General features: G+C 43.4%; 1 protein-coding gene across 1 annotated transcript in view; it reads right to left on the bottom strand.

The window, feature by feature from the left end:
* The window catches only part of GOLGA1 (golgin A1), a 2378923-nt gene that overhangs the window by 2238180 nt on the left and 118473 nt on the right, over positions 1–22270 (bottom strand). The gene's annotated exons all lie outside the window — the stretch shown is intronic.

Raw genomic sequence — 22270 nt, forward strand, 5'->3', positions numbered from 1 at the left:
GGCGGCTAAAAGGCCCTGCAAGACTGCAGAGGCAAAGCCTCCCCTAGACTTAGAGTAGAGAGGTAAATTATAGTGCTTAGAAAAAGTATGCACTGAACTCCAAGTTGCAGCTTTCAAAATGTCTTTTGGAGGAACTCCCCTGAGGAAGGCCGCGGAAGTGGCAGCAGCTCTGGTGGAATGAGTCCGTATACTCCCTGAGATTTGCTTTCCATGGTGTGAATAATAAAATCTGATTCCATGAGCAATCCATTTAGAAATGGTCTGTTTTGAAATGGCTTTACCTTGGGAATTTGAAGCATAAGAAACAAACAATTGTTCTGATTTTCTGATGTCCTTGGTTCTGTTCCAAGGAAATGTAAGATCCTTTCCCCTTTATTTTGAGGAGTGGGGAAAAAAGTTGGCAAGTGGATAGTTTGATTTAAGGCCACTTTGGAAACCACCTTAGGCATGAAGGTAGGATTAGTCCTCAAAGACACCCTGTCTTGATGAAAAATAATATAAGGTTCCACAGCCATAAGAGCTTGTAACTCCGATACTCAACTGGCAGAGGTTAGGGCTAACAGGATAGCTGTCTTCCAAGATAAAAACTTGATGTCAGAAGAGGCAGCAGGCTCAAAAGGAGGCAAGGTTAGTTTTTCCAAAACATAATTGAGATCCCAAGCAGGATTGGGAGGAGATCTAGGAGGTCTTAAGTTCTTAGCTCCTCTGAGAAACTGTCTCATGAGCTGGTGGGAAAAGATTGGAGGGTCTGTATTATAATGAGCAGAAATAGCAGAGGCATGAATCTTAATGGAAGAGAAAGAGAGACCCTTATGTAAGAGATCTGTCAAGTAAAGTAAAATTAAGGTAATGCTAGGAAGAAGAGGATCAGAATCCTGAGCCTGCATCCAGGAACAAAATCTTTTCCATTTTCCAGCATAAGATTTTCTAGTGCTAGGACATCTGGCTTCTAAAATGACATCCATAACCTGCTTGGGTAGAAAAGAAGAAATCAAGGGCCCTGGATTAGCCAGGCCACCAGGCTGAGAGTTCTGACATGAGAGTGTAGAACCTGACCCTGATGTTGGGATAGAAGGTTCGGAGACTGAGGTAAAACCCAAGGGGGCTCCAGACATAGGTTCTTTAGAGTTGGATACCAAAACTGCCGATGCCAATTTGGAGCCAGCAAGATAATCATCTTGGGCTTGTCCTGTTTTATCTTCAATAAGACTCATGGAAGAAGAGGAAGAGGCAGAAAGGCATATCCTGAGAGGTTCCTCCAACTGAATGACAGGGCATCCACTTTCCAAGCTGCTCTGTGGAAAGTCCTGGTGCAAAAATTCTGTAGTTGATGATTGAGATGGGATGCAAAGAGGTCTATGTGAGGACATCCCAGACTGCTGTTATCATCCTGAATATTTTGGGGTCCAGCATCCACTTGTGTGTATCTGAAAGGTTTCTGCTCAGACTGTCTGCCAGGAAGTTTTGTTTCCCTGGTAAAAACTGAGCTTGAAGATCCAGATTGCAAGCTAGAACTGTGTTCCATAGATCCATGGCTAGTCTGCAAAGGGGGTAAGAATGAGATCCCCCTGCTTGTTTATATACCACATAACTGTGGTGTTGTCTGTCCGTATTAGTAGTTGTCCTGGTTGTAAAAGATTCCTGGTTGTAAAAGATTCCTGAAGGCCAATAGAGCTTTCTGAACGGCTAACATTTCCTTTAAATTGATATGCAGGTGCTTCTGATCCTTTGTCCAAAGGCCCTGCAGACAGTTTCCCTGAAAATGGGCTCCCCAAGCATAATCCGAGGCGTCCGTGGTTAGAATCTGAGTGGCAGGAGGCAGACAGAAGGGTTTCTCTTTGTTTAGAGCACGTGCCCTGGACCACCAAAGAAATTCCTTTTGAAGGCAAGGAAGGACGGAGATCAGTATGTCTAAACTGTGGCAATGCTGAGACCATACACTTTTTAGGTACCACTGTATTTTCCTCATGTGTAGTCTTGCATATGGTACGAGAAAGATGCAGGAGGCCATGTAACCCAAAGCCTGCAGGAATTTCCTTGCAGTTAGTTGAGTTAAAGTTGCCAAGGTTTTGAAAGTTGAAGCCAGCTGTAATTGTTTTTCGGATGTCAGAAATTCCATCTGGGTTGTGGTGTTTAGAAGAGCACCCAGAAAAATTATCTGTTGTGATGGTGTCAAATTTGACTTTTTTACGTTTACAGAGAATCCCAGGAACTTGAGGAGGTTCTGTACAAATTCTAGATGTTGGAGTAAGACATCCTTGCTGTCTGCCTGAATTAGACAATCGTCCAGATAAGGGTAAATTTGAATTCCCTTGAGTCTGCAGTCAGCTACTACTGGAGCCAGGCATTTGGTGAAGACCCTGGGCGCAGTAGACAATCCAAAGGGCAGCGCAGAGAATTGAAAGTGCCTCGATCCGGCCTTGAACCTGAGGTATTTTCTGCGATCCTGCCTGATGGGAATGTGTAAATATGCCTCCTTTAAATCCAGAGTTACCATCCATGCATCTTTGGACAGCATTGGAAGTAGCTGCTGTAGAGTAAGCAACTTTAATTTTGGAATCTCTAGAAAGGTGTTCAAGACCGACAGATCCAGAATGGGTCTCCATGAGTTTTGCTTCCTGGGGACTAGAAAGAGCCTTGAGTAAAAGCCTTTTCCCATCTCTGAAAGTGGAACCAGTTCTATGGCATTCATAGCCAAAAGAGCTTCCACCTGGTTTAAGGCCTCCGTCCATTGATGTTTTGGAAGGTCTGGCCATCCGCTTGGCCTTGGCAAGGTATGAAAATGGAATTTGTAACCTCTTAAAATCACATCCAAAACCCACTTGTCTTGGGTTATTTGAGTCCAATTTTGATAAAAAAGAAAGAGAGAGTTTTCCTCCGAGAGGGGCTTCCAGGCAAGAAGTTCCTGTAGCCCAACAGAGGGAGTCATTGAGTTTGTTTTCTTTGAGTTTGTGACCTGTCCTCTCCTCCCCTCGGGGTGGAAGCAGTCCACTGTCTTGGTCTATAAGAAGCTTGTGTTTGAGGCCTTCCTCTGGAGCGTCTATATCTACCCCTCTGAGGCCTGTCTGAAGTGGGAAAGGACCAATTTTTCGAAGGCCAATTCCTGCTAAATCTAGATGGCTGTACTTGTAAGAAATCTTTAACTGTTTGCATGGACTTCACCTTATCCTCCATCTTTTTAAATTACCTCTTCAGCTTTTGATCCAAACAAAACATTATGCTGAACAGGAGCATCCAATAATTTAGCCTTTACTTGTTCAGGCAAATTTTGTTCCTTCAGCCATGCATGCCTTCTAATGACTGTGCCGGAGGCAGCAGCCCTACAATAAGCCTCCAAGGCATCAAATCCACAGTGTAAACCATGCTTCCCAACTTGTTCAGTGGCATGCAATAAGTCATGTATTTCCTTATCATCTGCACAGGCAGAAATGGAAGTAAGCTTTTGTTTTAAAACAGACAAGAGAAATTGCTGGCATTTCAGCATATGAAACTGACAGTTTAAAGCCCTAACGGACAAAGTAGCAGAAGTGTACACTTTTTTGCCCCATCTTTCTAAGGATCGAGAATCCTTTTCAGTAGGAATGGGATTTTTGGCAGAGGCGGCCTTAACTCCCTTAGGACCCTGAGAAATGGTTTCAGGGTCAGCAGAAGGGTTCTTGTATAAAAACTGGTGGGAATCAGGAACCCTGTAATATCTATCAGGTTTAACAGGAGCAGGAGGAAAAGAATCAGGGGTTAAGTTAGCCTCCGAAAAAGCATCATCCACAATATCCAAAACAGGAGGAATAGCCAGGGGTCTATGTTGGGGAAGAAGAAGAAAATCCCTCAGTCTTTTCTTAGATTCCGAATACTCCTGTCCTTTCCCAGTGGAAATGTTCCTTCATTTCATGCAAAGTTTCCCCAAAAGAGAAATCCTCAGAGGGAGAAGCTGAAGGAATTGAGTCCTCAGCATCAGAATCCTCATAAGGAGGGAAAGAATATTCCTGGTCAGAAGAAGAAAAGTACAGTTTTGTACCTACCATAAATGTAGATGTCCGATAGGTATGCATCTGCAGTCCTAACATATGGGTTGTCCTGCCTCAGGCAGCCCTTCGGTCGGCCGGATTCCAAAGTCTGGGTCTGGCCTCGGCTGATGTCGCACTTCACCCGACGTCACAGCTGCTGGGGTATAAAGGCATCAGCCGACGCCATTTTCCTCAGTGTTTCTTGCCCCAGATGCCAGGTGCCCTCTAGGAAGGCTAAATTTGGATAAATGCAAATAATTCCAAACAGTAGAGAGCAAACAATATATATATATATATATATATATATATATATATATATATATATATATATATATATATACATATATACAAACAAATACACCATAATAGATTCCCCCAGCTAGCAGGGGGTTAAATACCCTAGGAATACCACAGAGGGAAAGGAGGGTGGGTAATCCTGACTGCAGATGCATACCTATCGGACATCTACATTTATGGTAGGTACAAAACTGTACTATGTCCTTCAAGGATGCATCTGCAGTCCTAACATATGGGTAGAATACCATAGCCAAACTGGGGGAGGAGGCACTAAGATAAAGATGGTGTAGTTAAGATCCCTTGCAAAACAGCAGTTGCAAACCCTGCTCAGGATCTAGAGTATAAGGGAAGATTATAATGCTTGGCAAATGTATGCACGGAGCTCCAAGTAGCAGCTTCTAAAATGTCTTTGGTAGCCACTCCTGAGGAAAGCTGTAGTGGTGGCTGTAGCTCTTGTGGAATGAGGTCTGATATTTTCAGGAGTTGTCTTTCCATGAAAAGAGTAACAAAATCAAATACAATTTCCTATCCATTTTGAGATTGTCTGTTTTGAAATTGCTTTCCCTTGCATTCCTGTTGCATATGCTACCAGAAGCTGGTCAGTTTTTCTGCTGGTCTTAGTTCTGTCCAGATAGTAGCGTAATTGTCTGTGCACATCCAAGGTATGTAGCAGTCTTTCCCCCCTGTTCTGTGGGTTGGGGAAGAATGTAGGTAAATGTATCGCTTGGTTCAATGCAACTCTGGAGACCACTTTTGGCATAAAGGTAGGGTTAGTTCTCAGAGAGACTCTATCCTGATGGAAGATAAGGAAAGGTTGTACTGCCATTAATGCCTGTAACTCAGATACCCTTCTTGCTGAAGTGATTGCTAGCAGGAAAGCAGTTTTCCAAGACAAGAACTGTAGTTCTGCTGTTGCTGCTGGTTCAAAAGGGGGAAGTGTTAACTTTTCCAGCATAAAGTTGAGATCCCATGTAGGTAAAGGTGGTTTCCTTGGAGGTTTTACATTTTCGATTCCTCTCAAGAACTGCCTGAGTAGAGGATGAGAAAAGACAGGAGGATCCATGTTGTATTCTGCTGAAATTGCTGATGCATGAATCTTAATGGAGGAGTAAGACAGGCCATTGTGGGACAGTTCTGCTAAGTATTCCAGGATGTGTGCTATGTTTGCCAATGAGACATTTTCTCCCTTTGCTGCACTCCAAATGAGGTATCTTTTCCACTTGGCTGAATAAGTTTTCCTTGTGGAGGGTCTGCGTGCCTCCAGGATAATGTCCTTAACCCTCTGAGATAAATCTGGGTTATTTTGTGTTATGCAATATTCCAAGCAGCTAGCTGCAGTGTTTTCAAGTATGGATGTAGGATCTTGTAGTTGTTCTGTGTTAGAAGTAAGGGACATAGAGGTAGATGCCATGCGTGTGTCCGAGGCATGCTTCTCAGTAGTGGGTACCAATGCTGCCTCGGCCAGTCTGGAGCTATCAGGATTACCCTTGGCTGATCCTCTCTGATCTTCAGTAGGACTTGGTACATCAAAGGAAGAGGTGGGAATGCATATGCTGTCAGGCTTTTCCAGCTGAAGGAAAGGGAGTCCACCCTCCAAGCAAGTGGGTGGTATGCTCTTGTGCAGAATTTCTTCAATTGGTGGTTGTTTGGGGAGGCGAACAGGTCTATTTCTGGTAGTCCCCATTTCATTGTTATGACTTTGAATATATCTGGATGCAGCATCCATTCGTGAGCATCCGTGGTAGTTCTGCTTAAGGTGTCTGCTAGAGAATTTTCTTTTCCTGGTACAAATCTGGCCTGAAGTTGAATGTTGAGATTCAGGGCCACATTCCACAGGTCCATTACCATCCGGCATAGAGGATATTGAGTGTGTACCTCCCTGTTTGTTGATGTACCACATGATTGTGGTATTGTCCGTCCTTATCAGCAGATGACCCTGTTGAAGGAGTGGTCTGAATGCCTGGATCGCATGTTTCACTGCCAGCATCTCCTTTAGATTTATGTGTAGATTCAGCTGGTCTTGGGTCCATAGGCCTTGTATACATTTGTCCACCATGTGTGCCCCCCAGCCTAGGTCTGAGGCGTCCGTGGTGATGGTCTGGCTTGGATGAGGTTTGTGGAAAGGCAATCCTCTGTTCAATTGACAGGCCTGAGCCCACCACAGGAATTCTTGCTTCAGGCATGGAATTATTGGAATCTGGGCTTCTAGACTGTGCTTGTGTTGAGACCATACATTCCTTAGGTACCATTGTAACTTTCTCATATGCAGCCTGGCATGCGGAATCAATATTATGCAGGATGCCATGTAACCCAGGGCTTGCAGGACTTTCCTTGCAGTAAGCTGAGTTTGTTTTGTTAATGTCATGAAGTAGCCTGGCAGTTGCTTTTGTTTTTCTTCTGTGAGAAAAGCCATCTGAGTTGATGTGTCCAGTTCTGCACCCAAGAATGTTATCCTTTGGGATGGTACTAGTCTTGACTTTTGCATGTTGACTGTGTATCCCAAGGCTTGCAACAGTTGTATGACATTTTCCAAATCTTTTGTTAATTTTGCCTTGTTGTCCACTTGTATTAGGCAGTCGTCCAGGTATGGGTAAATTTGAATTCCCTGAAGCCTGCAATGAGCAATTACTGATGCCAGGCATTTCGTGAATACTCTGGGCGCAGTAGATAAGCCAAAGGGCAATGCTGAGAATTGATAATGCTCTGATCCTGCAAGAAATCTGAGGTGTCTTCTGCAATCTGGTCGTATAGGGACGTGCAGGTATGCCTCCTTGAGGTCTAGAGTCACCAGCCAAGACTCCTTGCCCACCATGGGAAGAAGCTGCTGGAGGGTCAGCATTTTGAATTTTGGAACAATGAGGTATGTGTTCAGTGCGGACAAGTCGAGAATAGGTCTCCATTGATTTTCTTTTCTTGGTACAAGGAAAAGCCTGGAGTAAAATCCTTGGCCTTGTTCCATAGGTGGCACCTTTTCTATAGCTCTCATCCTTAATAAGTTGTTGATTTGTCTTAGAGCATCTGTTTTTTGGCTTGGTGGTAGGTTTGGCATTCCCCTCTTTTTTGGTAGAGTGTGGAAGTGAAACCTGTAGCCCTTGTCTATTGTTTGTAAAGTCCATTTGTCTGCTGTAATGTAATGCCAGTTGTCGGAAAATAAGGCTAGCTTTCCGCCCAAGGGAGCTTCCAGTTGTTCCCTGGTAGGCGGTATCAGAGCCAAGTCATTGTGTCTGTCCTGCGGAAGTGGTTGCAGTTGAATCTGTGGCAGTACTTCTCTGATTGGTAGATTGCCACTGACGTCCCCTGTAGGCACCCCTAGATTGACCTCTGCCTCTCTGTGCTCTGGAGCTGTCTGGAAAGGATCAATTCTTCGAAGGCCAATTTCTGCTAAACCTCGGAGGTTGGACCTGTAAGAAATCCTTGACTGTTTGGGCAGATTTTGCTTTTTCTTCCACCTTCTTTAGAACCTCCTGTGCAGGGGAGCCAAACAAACTTTGTTTCTCCATGGGAGCATCTAGGAGTTTTGATTTAACATGGTCTGGTAAGGATTGTTCTTTTAACCATGCATGTCTTCGAATCACTGTTCCAGTCATAGCTGATCTAAAGGAAGCCTCCAGTGCATCATAGCCACATTTTAAGAAATGGTTACTGACCTGCTGAGAGTTATGTACCAAATCCTGAAGGGACTTGCGGTCTATAGGTTCAGGAGAGGACAGTTTTTTATTTAGCTGGTCTAACAAAAATTCCTGATACTGAATCATGTGAAATTGACAGTTTAAGGCCCTAGCCGAAAGAGCAGCAGAAGTATAAACCTTTTTACCCCATCTCTCTAAAGCTCTAGATTCCCTTTCAGAGGGAAGAGGGTTTTTGGCAGAAGCAGCTGCCACACCTTTAGGGCCCTGTGAAATGGTTTCGGGGTCTGCAACAGGAGCCTTATACAGATGGTAGTGTGTGTCCGGGACCCTGTAATATCTGTCAGGCTTGGCAGGGGCAGGAGGAAGAGAATCAGGTGCAGTACAGGCATCATTAAATGCATCATCAACAACTGTTAGTACTGGAGGAATGGCTAAAGGCCTATGCTGTGGTAAGTGTAAAAAAGTCCTTATCCTTTTCCTTGAATCTGAAAAATCCTGGCCCTGCCATTGGAAATGTTCCCTCATAGCATGTAAGGTTTCCCCAAAAGAAAATTCTTCAGGAGGAGAAGCAGAAGGAATGGAGTCTTCTGCATCAGAATCCTCATAAGGAGAATATGGGCCTTCCTGAGGGGCTGAAATGTCTGAGTCATCTGAGGAGTAGTCTGTAGAGACAGGTTCCAGGGGTTCAGTCCTAGGCCTCTTATCTGAAGGGGGCTGAGAGGCCCTGTCTGGGTGAGGTTGGGGTCTGACAAGTCCTGGGTGCCTGCTTCTGTAGCAGTAAATTCAGTAGCAGATTCAACCATGCTCTGTGAGGCCTCGGCTATAGGAGGCATGCTTTCGGCCGTAGGAAGAACCGAGGACTCGGTTTCAGCTGAAACTGAGACACCCGCGGTTGGCCTAACCGTGGTTTCAGCCGAAACCGCGGGCCGCGAGTATCGGTCCTTTTCCTTGCGCTTTTTAGCTAATTGTGTAGTCGGAGTCTCCGATGGCATTTTGTAAGCAAAAGCCGGACCAAAAAACTCCTCTGCAAACTCCGACCGACGTCTAAGTGTCCGTCGGTTGAAGGAAGCACAGGCTAGACAAGCTGATACGTCGTGGTCTGGGCCTAAGCAAGGAAGGCAGTAAGAGTGGAAATCCTTATGAGGTATTTGTTTCCCACAAGTTAAACAATTATTTACTTTTTCTGACATCGGCTGAGGCAAGAAAGTGTCCCCAACGGGGTACTTAGCTTTTTAGAAGTCTTCGGTAGTAGAAATCTCTGGATCTGACCGACCGGCACTTGCGAACAGCTTCTGCTTCGGGCACCACGCGGCAAGAAAGACTGAGGAAAATGGCGTCGGCTGATGCCTTTATACCCCAGCAGCTGTGACGTCGGGTGAAGTGCAACATCAGCCGAGGCCAGACCCAGACTTTGGAATCCGGCCGACAGAAGGGCTGCCTGAGGCAGGACAACCCATATGTTAGGACTGCAGATGCATCCTTGAAGGACATCTGAGGAAACAGAAGCCTGCTCAGAGGAATCATAATAAACATCTTGCCTTGGCTTTTTATCTGGAGGGGAATGAGAACCCCTAATCATAGTAAGTAAATCCTCCGCCATCTTGAGTAACTGTTTCTGTGACTTGGGAGCCGGTTCAGAAGAGGCCTGAGTTGCAGTCTTTGATTTAGAAGGAGTCTTTGCCTTTGTCTTTGGCTTTGCCTTTATTTGAAACTGAGTAGGCCTGAAAACCCCTTCGGAGGCCGGTACCTGCACAGCGGCTCCGGACCCATCCGAAGGAGCATTGTCCGAAGGTCCTGCAGTAGAAATATTTAAAGGCCTGGTTGGCTCCTCATGAGAGTCCGTTTCGGCCATCGGTTCTGAAATGGCCGACGACAGGGGCTGCAAAAGCGCCTCACTGACGATGGCCGAACCTGAAGCTGGCTCCGCTTGAGCGCTATCATCAGATTTGGACCTCGGAGGCCTGTCTTTATCCTTGCGACGTTTGTGAACTCCGGTAGCCGGAACCGTATCCGACGACATTTTGTAGTTAAAGCGCCTACCGAAGTAATGAAAAGCAAAATCGTACCTTCGCTTAATTGTACGTTGATTGAATCTAGCACAAAACCGACAACTAGCTACGTCATGGTCAGGGCCAAAGCAAGGAATACAGTAAGAATGAAAATCCTTATGAGGTATTTGCTTCCCACATGAAATACAATTATTAACTTTTTCTGACATCGGAGTGGAGCAAGAAAAAAGTTTCCCCAACGGGGTGCTTAGCTTTGAGTGTAGAAGAAATCTTCGGACCGAAGTTTATCAGGTTAAAATGTCAGGAGTCAGCCGACCGGCACTTGCGAACTGCTATCACCGCACGGCAAGAAAGACTGGAGAAGATGGCATCGGCTGTCAGCTTTGTACTCCTGGCGCTCTGACGTCAGGGAGCATGGTTGAACAGCCGACGCCGGACCCAGACTTTGGGATTCTGGCCGACCGAGGGCTGCCTGCCGGCAGGGGAGAACCCTACAGTCATGACTGCAACAGTGAAACACGATGAACATCACTTCCATCATCAAATGTACTACAAAAACTTGATACTATCACTTTCTATTAAGGGCAAACCCTTCAGACTTCCATCGCTACTGAAATGGGTCTTCCTCACAATCATCTATCCTGGTTTCCTATGTCTAACTTTAATAGGCTCCTACTAACAAGCTTTCTACTATATGAATCTCACTCGGTCAGACCTAACTCATACAACTTAACCTTCAACATTGCACCATGATTCTCATGACTTTCATTCCTAATCACTCTCTTCATACTACCAGCCTCTCTACTGCCCAATCTACTCAAAATTAAAAAAAAAAAAAAACACTAATTTATATTAATTTCCACCAATTATCCCCTCCACTATTGTCTAGCACCTTTCTCTCACTACCTCCACCCCCTCTAACCTTTCTTTACTCCTCCCCAGAATTTATACATCTTCTACACAAATATCAAGGTCAACTAACTATGTTCAGTATGAAACACTCTAACTATCATTCCCTAAAAATGTCTAGCATTTTCTGTCTTGCTAATAGCCCTATTAAACATTCTTCTCCTTAGATATTTTGTACAGCCCAATCCAGGACCACAATAGACACCCCCAAACCACATTCTCACAGTAAATCTCAATAAATGTAGGAGGTATAGTGAACAAACTAGAATAATATCACACACTTCGCCACCCATAACCCATGTATTTTGACTACAACAAAACCCTAGCACATAAGTGATATACCTGACTCATCATTCTAATTCAGAGGATACAAACAGCTTCTCAGCACTAGTCCAGGCACAAGAACAGATGGAGGTATACAGATACTGGTTAAAGACAAAATACCCATCACCTGTATAGGTCAAAACACTTCAGGATAATGACCTTAACTTGACTAGATAGATAAACAATGGCAAGCACTAACCTTGCTGTCACCCATATTCTCCCCAGCTATCTATAACCAATTTACAGATCTCATTAACAGAATTGGTGCTGCGGTAGCGTTGTCGCCTCACAGTAAGACGCTGTCCGGTTCGATTTTCAGCTAGGGCGTCTTCTGCGTGGAGACATGAGTGAATGGGCGTACCTTCGTTGAAGGTTGTGCATCAGGGCTGGCAACTCGGTACGTAAAAATCAACTGCCAATCATTAGCGGACCGGAGTTCTGCTGTGGCAACCCCTAACCAGGAAAAGCTGAAAGACACAACAGAATTGTAAAAGTAAATACCAATAAGGACACAATCCTAAGAACATAAATTTCTAACTTCACAAACTGACATTTAAGGACTTCCTTACCTCTATCAACTTAAGGCAATTAGCCACTAATTACGCCAAACTAAAGCTTATTTCAGAGAGCCACTTCCTCCTTGACTTGATAACTAATCTCCTGCATCATCTCTTATCACCACTATACCAACTCCTCATTTAGAAACCAATGCCCTGTTGCCCTCTCCTTAACATGTCCAAAAGCCAAACCGCAACCCCAACCAACACACACACACACACACACACACACACACACACACACACACACACACACACACACACACACACACTTAGAACAAAAAAGTAAAACTCAAGGAACTACAAAATGAGCTGTCACATTTTAAATGGAATCCTTTCCAGGAATTCAGTATCCTTCCACCCTACTTACCACACTCAAAACTCTGCTTAGTCTCCAAGACAAATACTTCCCCAGAGTCATTAGGCTCAAATCCAGCCACAATAATAAATGAGTTACCAAAGAACTGACAGCCTTTTCAAGTGCAAGTTGAAGCCCACCACCAGTGGAAAGGTTCCATGTCCACTGATGAGATTTTTTTTTTGTCTGATTAACCTAACCCAAAAGCCAAACAAAAGATGCAAGAATAAATACCTCTGGGCCAGCCAAATATCATTACATAATGCTCAAAATAAACGTTTACAACCTTAACAGAATAGGGTGTACCACTCCTACAAGCCCTTCTTTCATGGACCTAATCACCTCTTCCAGACGGTCCCTTGTAACACAACTCTTGTCCTAATTCTCTTCCCACCACACTCCTGCAATTTTACCTCCCATCGCTAACCAGCTAAAAAAATCTTAAAGTATTTTACAACTTCTGCATAAAGATCCCAGAGACACCCCTCCACCCCTGGTTTAGGATTCTCCGCCAGGATTACATTACATGCACTCAAACATCTCTACAACCTTTGAACCTTAACAGATGTTATATCCACAGAATAGAAAAGAGACAGTAAAACTACTGCACAAAATTCCCAAGTCCAGCTCCACCAAGGACATCATCTAATCTTTAATCTCCCTACCCTCACCAAAATCCTACAGAAAAATGGACAACTAGTTGGCAGAATATTTTAAAAACTACAATCATTTAACCTAAATGTCCATGGTTCAGGGCAGGCAGGAAAGCAATGACTTCTCTGTACACACACTGGGAGACTATTTCTTTCAAAACACAACGAAGGCTTACTCAAAGATTTTGTATCCATTGACTTTACTAAAGCCTTTGATTTAGTGAACCACAATCTCCTCCTAGTATTCCTGGTCAGTCCCAGGACAAATGAATGGTTTAACTCCTTCCTACAAAAGTGACAATTTAAGTTCAAATCTGCACCACTTTCTCTACTTCAGCCATCTAAGCAAAGGTGCTCCTCAAGGACCAATGTTAGACATAACCTCTGTTATTCTCAATATTCGACAACCCCTCCACAACTCCCAAGTAACACATGCACAGACAAAACACTACCTTAGGACAGTAGACATCTGCCTGTCTAAAATGGAATCTGAACCTGAGCATGACCTACTAAAACCGAACTAGCCACAAAGCCACCACCTCATACTAAACACACACAAGCCATGTTATTTGTTATTGAACATAAAAAACATCTAAAATCCTACAAAACTGGTCTGTCATATTTACCAATACACCAACCATACAACAATATAATACTTCAGAAAACTAGGAAGATGGCTAGGCGGGGCTCTAAACTAAAGTAAACCACTTTTTTCCAGAGTTAAAAACAGTTTCTATCCTCAAATGCTGAAACAGCCATATGGGTGTACACCCCCCCCCCATAGCTCTCAACAATTAGGGACAAATCCAGGAAGAATGAATGAATGATTGAATTAATTAGGGACACAAAATATTAGTACTAACTTGAAACGCTGACAGAATAAGTATGTGGAAACACATTTTCTGAGGTAAAAGAAGTCTAGAACTCTAATTATTGTCATTTATTAAGTGTAATTCACCACTAATGGCAATTAGACTTCAGTGTAAACATAAAAGTACTCAAAATCTCAGCAGATGCCTAAAGCAGAGTTGTGACAGCGACAAAAGCAGTGTATTTGGCCAGCAGTTGTAGTAACTGCTACATAAAGCAGGACAACATGAGTTGGTATTGAAAATTATTTTTTATTTATTTATTTTCCATTTGTTCACCAGCAAAGGCCCAGGGAGAAAAGCTTCACATTACAAACTAGAGATTCACCGATAGTCATTCATTCATATCAAACAGTATAGTTCAGACAGAGTTTCTCACAGTTAGATTATTACTTACATTAACACCAATATTATTTTGCTAATGAATTGTGAATGATGCATGCTGCGATTGCAATTAATAATTTGATCCTTCAATTGTACACATTCAGTTTCAGGATATCCCATTGAGTATATGCTTTCCTGTCAAAAGGGAGAATGTTAGTCCTGCTAATGTAAAAGAATAATAATGGAGTATGTAGGTACTGTGCAGATAATCTTATAGTTAGGACATTATGTTACGGAAAATAGAGGAGTGACAGCAGTTGAGTGGAACAAATTGGTAAAAACTAACCAGGGCTAGTGCATGAGCATATCTATGTTCAATAAGTGGGATTTGAGTATTTATTTTTAAACTGCAAGAAGTTAGCTCTTGACCTAATATCAGTTGATAGAGAGCTCTACATTCTGGCTACGCATGTTTGAATAAAGGGAATATCTGGCAGAGTTGTTCGGCTTTTGTAATGCTTTATATTAAGTCCAATCACTAGAGTAAGGAAGTAAAAGGTTTTGCAGGGCAGGGGTTTTCTCTGGCTTGTTTAGTAGGGTGTGGGTCAGAGAGAGAGTTGGATGTAGATCAAGAAATTTGGTAGTTCGAGCCAGTTAAGTTGTTAGACAGTGATAAGATCTATAGCTGGAGTCTGTTGCAAATTTTGCAATTTTATTACAGCAGGTGTTTAACTTTGTTATGTCTGATTTTTTTTTAGATTTGTTAGCATAGGTGAGGCATAAAGAAGTGTTGAGACCAGACCACATGAGTTCTAGCAACTGTGGCTTTTGTGCTATTTGATAGATACTGTTTATTTCTATACAGATACACACTTTTTTATGGACTTTCTTTACTGATTGAGCTATATGAAGGTCAAATGTCCTGGCATTATATCAATGATGACACCCAGACATTTGGTTTAGGATACAGGAGAAATGGTTGTATTATTTGAAGTTATGATTTTAAATGATGTGGTGGGATCCGTAGCTCTAGTTGGTAGGAAAAACATCAATTTGGTCTTGTTAGGGTTTAGAATAAGCTTTGCTTCTGCTGGGGGATATTGGGGAATTGGACTACCAATATCAGAACAGACAAAACAGAACAGAATAAGAGGACTGCCAAGGTCTACCTAGGTGGGCTAACCGCAATAAATGAGGCAACATTCTAGATTTTTGTCTGGCAAATGAATTGAATGTAGTCAACATATGCTTCAACATGAGAGTGACACACAAGAGTGGAAAACATGCACTTCAGGTAGGTTTTCTCCTAGTAAGAAAAGGCATTTGGGTAGAGTCAAACATTGCAAAGTCATCTCCAATGAAACAATCAGCCTACAGCATAAACCACTGGTGGCCACAATCACCTACAAGTTGTGGTAGGAGTAGGCTCCAAGGTCAACATGTTAAGCAGGAATACTGGTTAGCTAAAACAGGCTAACAAAAGATTTGAAATAGCAAAGAACAAAGCATCAGGGGCACCCTACCAGCTTTTAGAAAGGGATTCAGAAGATGATGCAAAGAAACTATTAGATTGCAAAGCAAAGATAGAAAGATGAAGACAGTCTTCAGACACTTTCATAAGGGACATCCTCAATAACCTATTCATCAGTACACAAAACATCAAATACAGATGAATGGAGTACATCCATCTCTTTCTTAATGAATAATTCCCACAAAAGCTGTGCTGCCCCAAATGCATCTTACAATGAAAAGCGAAGACCTCCTCACTAGAAGTAGTAGGAACACCACTAAGGAAAACTAAGTCAGGGAAAGCAACAGATGTTTTCAAAATGTTGGGCGAGTTAGGGAGTTGAGAAATTTCCGACACAACTGCAGGATACGCATTCTAGTGCCAGTTTATAAGTACAAAACAGACATTCACAACTGTGGACAATACAGAGGTATCAAATTTCTGTCACACTGCACTGAAGTGCTGGAACAATTGATAAACTGACATGCAGAGTAGCAGAAAGTAAGCTGGGAGATAAGCAGTTCGGTAAACACTGGCAGAATTGGTTCAGGCTATGTAAAAGGACCCATATAACACAAGTACCAAACAGTGTTTGGACAGAGAGAGATTCCCAGTGAAAGTAGGTGTGCATCTGGGTTCAGCTCTGAGCTCACTGCTGTTCATACTGGTGATGGAGTAAATTAGTAAATAGGTCGGAGGAAACAGATAAAGCTGTAGTGTATACAGATGTGGTATTATAAGGAGACTGGAATGCAAAACTGAAGGCACATGGGATGAAATGTAGTACAAGCAAGATGGTCGTCATGGCAGCAAATAGAGGAAAATCAGAAGAAGCTGAAAACCGAGATAAAAGAAAAAACAGTGACACAGGTTAACAGCTTCAAGTATCTAGGAGGGGTAGTTAAGAAGGGAAGACTGAATGAGGAGGTCAAGGCTAAAATCAAAGGGGCAGCAGCCAACTGGTACAGAGCGTCAGGGTAGTGTACGATAGAATACAAAAAAGGTGAAAAGGTGTATAAAACAGTGGTGCAACCAATACTAATTGCACAGTAAAGAAACCTCAGCAATGAAGGCAGAGCAGCTTAGGAAGCTAGATGTGATAGAAATGAAGTGCTCAAGTTGGGTAGCAGAATGCATAGTGGGACAAAAAAAATAAAGATATCAGAACTGAAGGCAAAGAAGCTCCACTTCAAGAAAAGGTCAAGAGAGAAAATAATACTGTGGTTTGGTACATGTGCAAGAAAGCAGAAGGCAACCTGGTGAAAAAGATTTGAGAGAGACAGTAAGACTTGAGGGTAAACAACAAATAGAGAGATGGACTGCAAGAGAGAATCTGCAACAGTCTGGCATGACCCTCAAAGGTAGGAGAGGGTTACCAAATAGAGAAACGAAAGTTGGATACAGTTGAAGTGACACCCCAGCCCCATGAAGAAAATGGGGGAAAAGGGGGTCTATAATGATAGATGAAACAAAATACTGGGGAGAAAAACAGAAGAAGCTTTAAATAGCTTTTCAGATGAACTGATAAAGCAAAAATCAGAGTTTGAATTGGAAAAAAAAAAAGTCTGGCTGTGTATGAAGCTTCTCCAAAAAGGCAGTTTCAAGAACTGGAGTTAGAAGACAGAGCACACAGAGAAAACTTTTCTATTGTACCAGAGAAACTGGAAGGAGAAGACTGCATTAATTTTATGAATATGAATATAATTACAACTACAAACAAGCAAATAAAAGTACAGTTGTGTACCTACAATAAATGCAGATGTTCGAGTGTATTCACTGCTGCAGTCATTACACTTGGGTTATATAATAGCAACCAAAAAATAAAAAAGAAAATCCAAATATAACGACCAAACGAAAGATCCAACACTGTTTTATTGGTAGTCTCTCTAGCGCCTCGGCTCACGCCTTCAAGGAGACAGGCTACCCGCAGTCGGCCTGAATTCCAAAGTCCTGGTCCGGCGTCAGTTGCTGTCGCCTCTTCCCTGACGTCAGTGCGCCAGGGGTATAAACGATGCAGCAGACGCCATTTTCTTCAGTTTTTCTTGCCCCAGATGTCAGGTGCCCCCCAAAAGGGTAGGCTAAAAAAACATTGCTTATAAAAGCATGCAGTAAAATAAACAATACCTTCATCTACAAGCAAATACACCACATAGGTTGTATAGGATAGAGAAATACAGATAAGTCCCAGCAAAGAAAAGGAGATGGTTGGTGGGTAACCTGGACTGCAACAGTGAATACACTCGAACATCTACATTTATGGCAGGTAGACAACTGTACTATGTTCACTGTGTTTCACTGTTGCAGTCATTACACTTGGGTTGAATCCCAAAGCTGAGGTTGGGCTGCTGGGTCTAAACAGAATTAGGAGTGGCTATAAGGCCCTGCAGAACTGCAGTAGCAAAGCCTGCTCTGGATTTAGAGTAAAGAGGTAAGTGGTAGTGCTTAATAAAAGTGTACACTGAAGTCCAAGTTGCAGCCTCCAAAATATCCTTGGTTGGTACTCCTCTGAGGAAGGCTACTGAGGTGGCTGCTGCCCTGGTAGAATGTGGTCTAATACCCTTAGGCACCAATTTGCCATGTTGACAGTAGCAGAAACAAATGCAGTGTCCTATCCATTTTGAAATAGTCTGCTTTGAGATAGCCTTTCCTTGTGATCCTGCAGCATATGCCACTAAAAGTTGCTCAGTTTTCCTGAAAGCTTTAGTTTTGTCCAAGTAGAAGCATAGCTGTCTATGTATGTCCAAAGAATGCAGAAGTCTATCCCCTTTATTCTGTGGGTTTGGGTAAAAGGTAGGCAAATGAATGGCTTGTTTAAGAGCCACACTGGACACTACCTTAGGCATAAATGTTGGGATTGTCCTTTGAGAAACCCTGTCCGGATGGAAGATAATAAAAGGTTCCACAGCCATTAATGCCTGTAACTCAGACTCGTCTTACTAGGAGAGCAGAGCTGTTTTCCATGATAAGAATTTTATCTCAGCTGTATTGGCTGGCTCAAAAGGAGGCAGTGTGAGTTTTTCCAAGACAAAATTGAGGTCCCATGCAAGTATTGGTGCTCTCCTTGGAGGTCTTATGTTTTTGGCCCCCCCTGAGGAACTGCCTAAGCAATGGATGCGAAAAAATAGGTGGGTCCGTATTGTAATGAGCTGAAATGGCAGAGGCATGGATTTTAATTGATGAGAAGGAATGGCTTTTGTCCAGCATCTCAGTTAGGTATTGTAAAATCTGAGGAATCTTTGGAACAAGCGTGTCAATTCCTTGTGCCTGGTTCCAAGCACAGAATCTCTTCCATTTTTCTGCATAAGATTTTCTGGTGCTGGGCCTCCTGGCCTCCAAAATAACATCCATAACCGCTTTAGAGAGAGGTGTATTCTGAATGGTTACACAATCTGCCATGCAGCTAGATTTAGGGTTCCGAATTGGCTGTACAGGATCTGATTGTTTTGTTGGGTCAGTAAATGAGGAATTAGAGGCAATGTCCAGGCTGGGCCTTGAGATAAGCTCCTTAGGATTGGGTACCAGTGTTGGCGTGGCCAATCCGAGGCAATCAGCATCACTTGTGGCTTCTCTTGTCTGACCTTTAGGAGTACCTTGGGAGGAGAGGCAGTGGAGGAAAGGCATATACTGTAAAGGTTGTTCCAGCTGAATGAGAAAGCATCCACTTTTCCATGCTTGTTTGTGATAAGTCCTTGTGCAGAATCTCTGAAGTTGGCAGTTGTGAGGGGAGGCAAAAAGATCTATATCTGGGCATCCCCATTTCCTTGTTATCATGCTGAAGATTTGTGGATCTAGTTTCCACTCATGAGGATCCATGAGGTTTCTGCTTAGTTAGTCTGCCAGAGCATTTGTTTTTCCTGGCAGGAATTGTGCTTGCAGGTGTACTTGGTAAGTCAATGCTGCGTTCCACAAAATCATGGCTTGTCTGCAGAGGGAGGGGGGGTAGGAATGTGTGCCCCCCTGCTTGTTTATGTACCACATAACTGTGGTGTTGTCCGTCTATCAGCTGCGGTCCTGAATGAAGTAGGTCCTTGAAGGCTGTCAGGGCATGTTGTACAGCTAGCATCTCTTTTTGATTGATGTGAAGATACCTTTGTCTTGGGGGCCATGTGCCCTGAATATATTTTCCTGCCATGTGGGCCTCCCAGGTATATTCTGATGCATCTGTTGTTAGTGTTTGCCTGGCTGTGGGTAAAGTGAATGGCTGTCCCTTGTTGTGGTGGCAGGCCTATGCCCACCATCAAAACTCCTGTTGCAGGCAGGGAATGAGTGAAATTAATGATTCCAGGCTGTGGCAATGTTGAATCCAAACACTTTTTAGATACCATTGTAGTTTCCTCATATGCAGTCTTGCATATGGAATTAGCACAATGCAGGAGGCCATGTAGCCCAGAGCCTGCAGAATTTTTCTTGCAGATAACTGGGTCAATGTTGCCATGCTTTCGAAGTAAGAAGTCAGTTGCCTTTGTTTGTCTGGCATGATATAAGCCATCTGGGCAGTTGTATTTAAGCTTGCACCCAGGAATATTATCTCTTGAGTGGGTACTAGTTTTGATTTATTTTTGTTTACTGTGTACCCTAGGCAAATTAGTAATCTTTTTACAAACGCCAGATGCCTTAGTAGAATGTCTTTGGTCTCTGCTTGAACAAGGCAGTCATCCAAGTAGGGATATATTTGAATTCCTCTTTGTCTGCAAAATGCAATTACTAGTGCCAGGCATTTTGTGAAGACCCTGGGCGCAGTAGATAAGCCAAAGGGCAGTGCAGGGAATTGGTAGTGCATTGAGCCAGCTATGAATCTGAGGTATCTTCTGCATGATTGTCTGATTGGGACATGCAGGTATGCCTCTTTGAGGTCCAAAGTTACAAGCCAAGTCTTCTTGCCCAGAATGGGCAGAAGATGCTGCAGAGTCAACATTTTAAATTTCGGAACGTCCAGAAAAGTGTTAGAATAGACAGGTCCAGAATTGGTCTCCATGCTTTGTCCTTTCTTGGTACCAAGAAAAGTCTTAAGCAAAATCCTTGCCCCTGCTCTTGTTGTGGCATTGGCTGAATAGCTCTCATGTCCATAAGAGATTTGTGCCTCTGCCCATTGATTGTGTGGCAGGTCTGGCTTACCTTTTGCCTTTGGGAGGGTGTGAAAGTGGAACCTGTAACCCTGAGAGACAAAGACCCATTTGTCCTGGGTGATCATGTGCCAATTTTGTGAAAATAGTGCTACCTTTCCCCCTAAGGGTGCTGCCAAAAGATAAATGCTTGGCATTGGCAGAGGGAAGTCATTGGGTCTGTTTCTGTTTCCTATATGGCTGTGATCTGTCTTCTCCGCTTTTGGGGGTAGAAGCACCCCATTGTTTGGGTCTGTATGAGCCGTGGGGCTGTTGGCCTCTAGGATGTCTATATCTGCCTCTTTGTGGCCTGTCTGACATGGGAAAGGACCAATTCTTAGAAGGCCAGTTCCTACTAAATCTGGGTGGCTGTACCTGTAAGAAATCCTTAACTGTCTGCATAGATTTAGCTTTATCCTCCATTTTCTTCAACGCCTCTTCTGCCTTAACACCAAAGTATCATGCTGTAATGGAGCATCCAATAATTTTGCTTTAACATGATCAGGCAGAGTCTGTTCCTTTAACCAAGTATGCCTTCTAATGACGGAACCTGTTAGAGTGGCCCTGCAAGAGGCCTCCAGTGAATCATAACCACATTGCAAAGCATGTTTTCCCACTTGTTCAGCTGCATGCAATAAATCCTGCATTTCCTTGTTCTCCGAACAATCAGAATTCGTCAACATTTTCTATTTTAGCAGAGACATTAAGTATTGCTGATATTTAAGCGTATGAAACTGACAATTTAAAGCCCTTACAGCCAAGGTAGCAGAAGTGTAAACTTTTTTCCCCCATCTGTCCAGTGCCCTAGAATCTCTATCGGAGGGTACCCTGAGAAATAGTTTCTGGGTCAGCAGCAGGGTTTTTATATAGAAATTTATGAGAATCTGGAACCCTGTAGTATGTCTGGCTTAACAGGTGCAGGGGGTAAAGAGTCGGGAGACAGGCCGGACTCTGAAAATACATCTACAATGTCTAGAACAGGTGGAATAGCAAGAGGTCTGTGCTGAGGTAGAAGAAGAACGTCTCTGTGCCTTTTCTTAGAATCTGAATAGTCTTTGCTCTCCCAGTGGAAATGCTCCCTCATGGTATGCAGGGTTTCCCCAAATGAGTAATCCTGAGGAGGAGTAGCTGAAGGAATGGATTCTTCAGCGTCAGAATCCTCACAGGGAGGAATAGAGTATCCCTGTTCTGAGGAGGAGTCAGAGGACATGGAAACCTGATCAGAGGAATCATATTCAGTATCTTGCCTAGGCCTCTTATCAGGAGGGGGATGGGAACCCCTGATCAAAGTAATTAGGTCTTCGGCCATTTTGAGCATCTGTTTTTTAGGCATGGAAGTCTGTCCTGGAGAATGCTGTACTTGTTTCCTTGTCTTTAAAACTGTTTTAGCCTTTATCTTGGATGCTGAAGTTGGCTTGATAAAAAGCTGTGTAGGTCTGAAAACACCCTCAGAAGCCAATGCCTGCTCAGTGGCTCCGGACCCATCTGAGGGATTAGTTTCCGAAGGCCCAATACCTTGAGTATCCATAGGCCTAGTAGTCTCCACGTGGGAGTCGGAGGTGGCCTGTGGCTCTGAGGTAGCGGGTGTCAGAGGCTACGAAAGCACCTCACTGAGAACCGGCGACTGGCCTAGAAGAGGCTTCGTCATCGGTTTTGGACTTCGGATGCCTGTCCTTTTCTTTTTCCTTGCGCTTTTTATGAATTCCGGTCGTCGGTTGTTCCAAC

The sequence above is a fragment of the Protopterus annectens genome, chromosome 16.part0, assembly GCF_019279795.1.
Source record: "Protopterus annectens isolate FY-2018-M chromosome 16.part0, PAN1.0, whole genome shotgun sequence".
NCBI classification, from domain to species: domain Eukaryota; kingdom Metazoa; phylum Chordata; order Ceratodontiformes; family Protopteridae; genus Protopterus; species Protopterus annectens.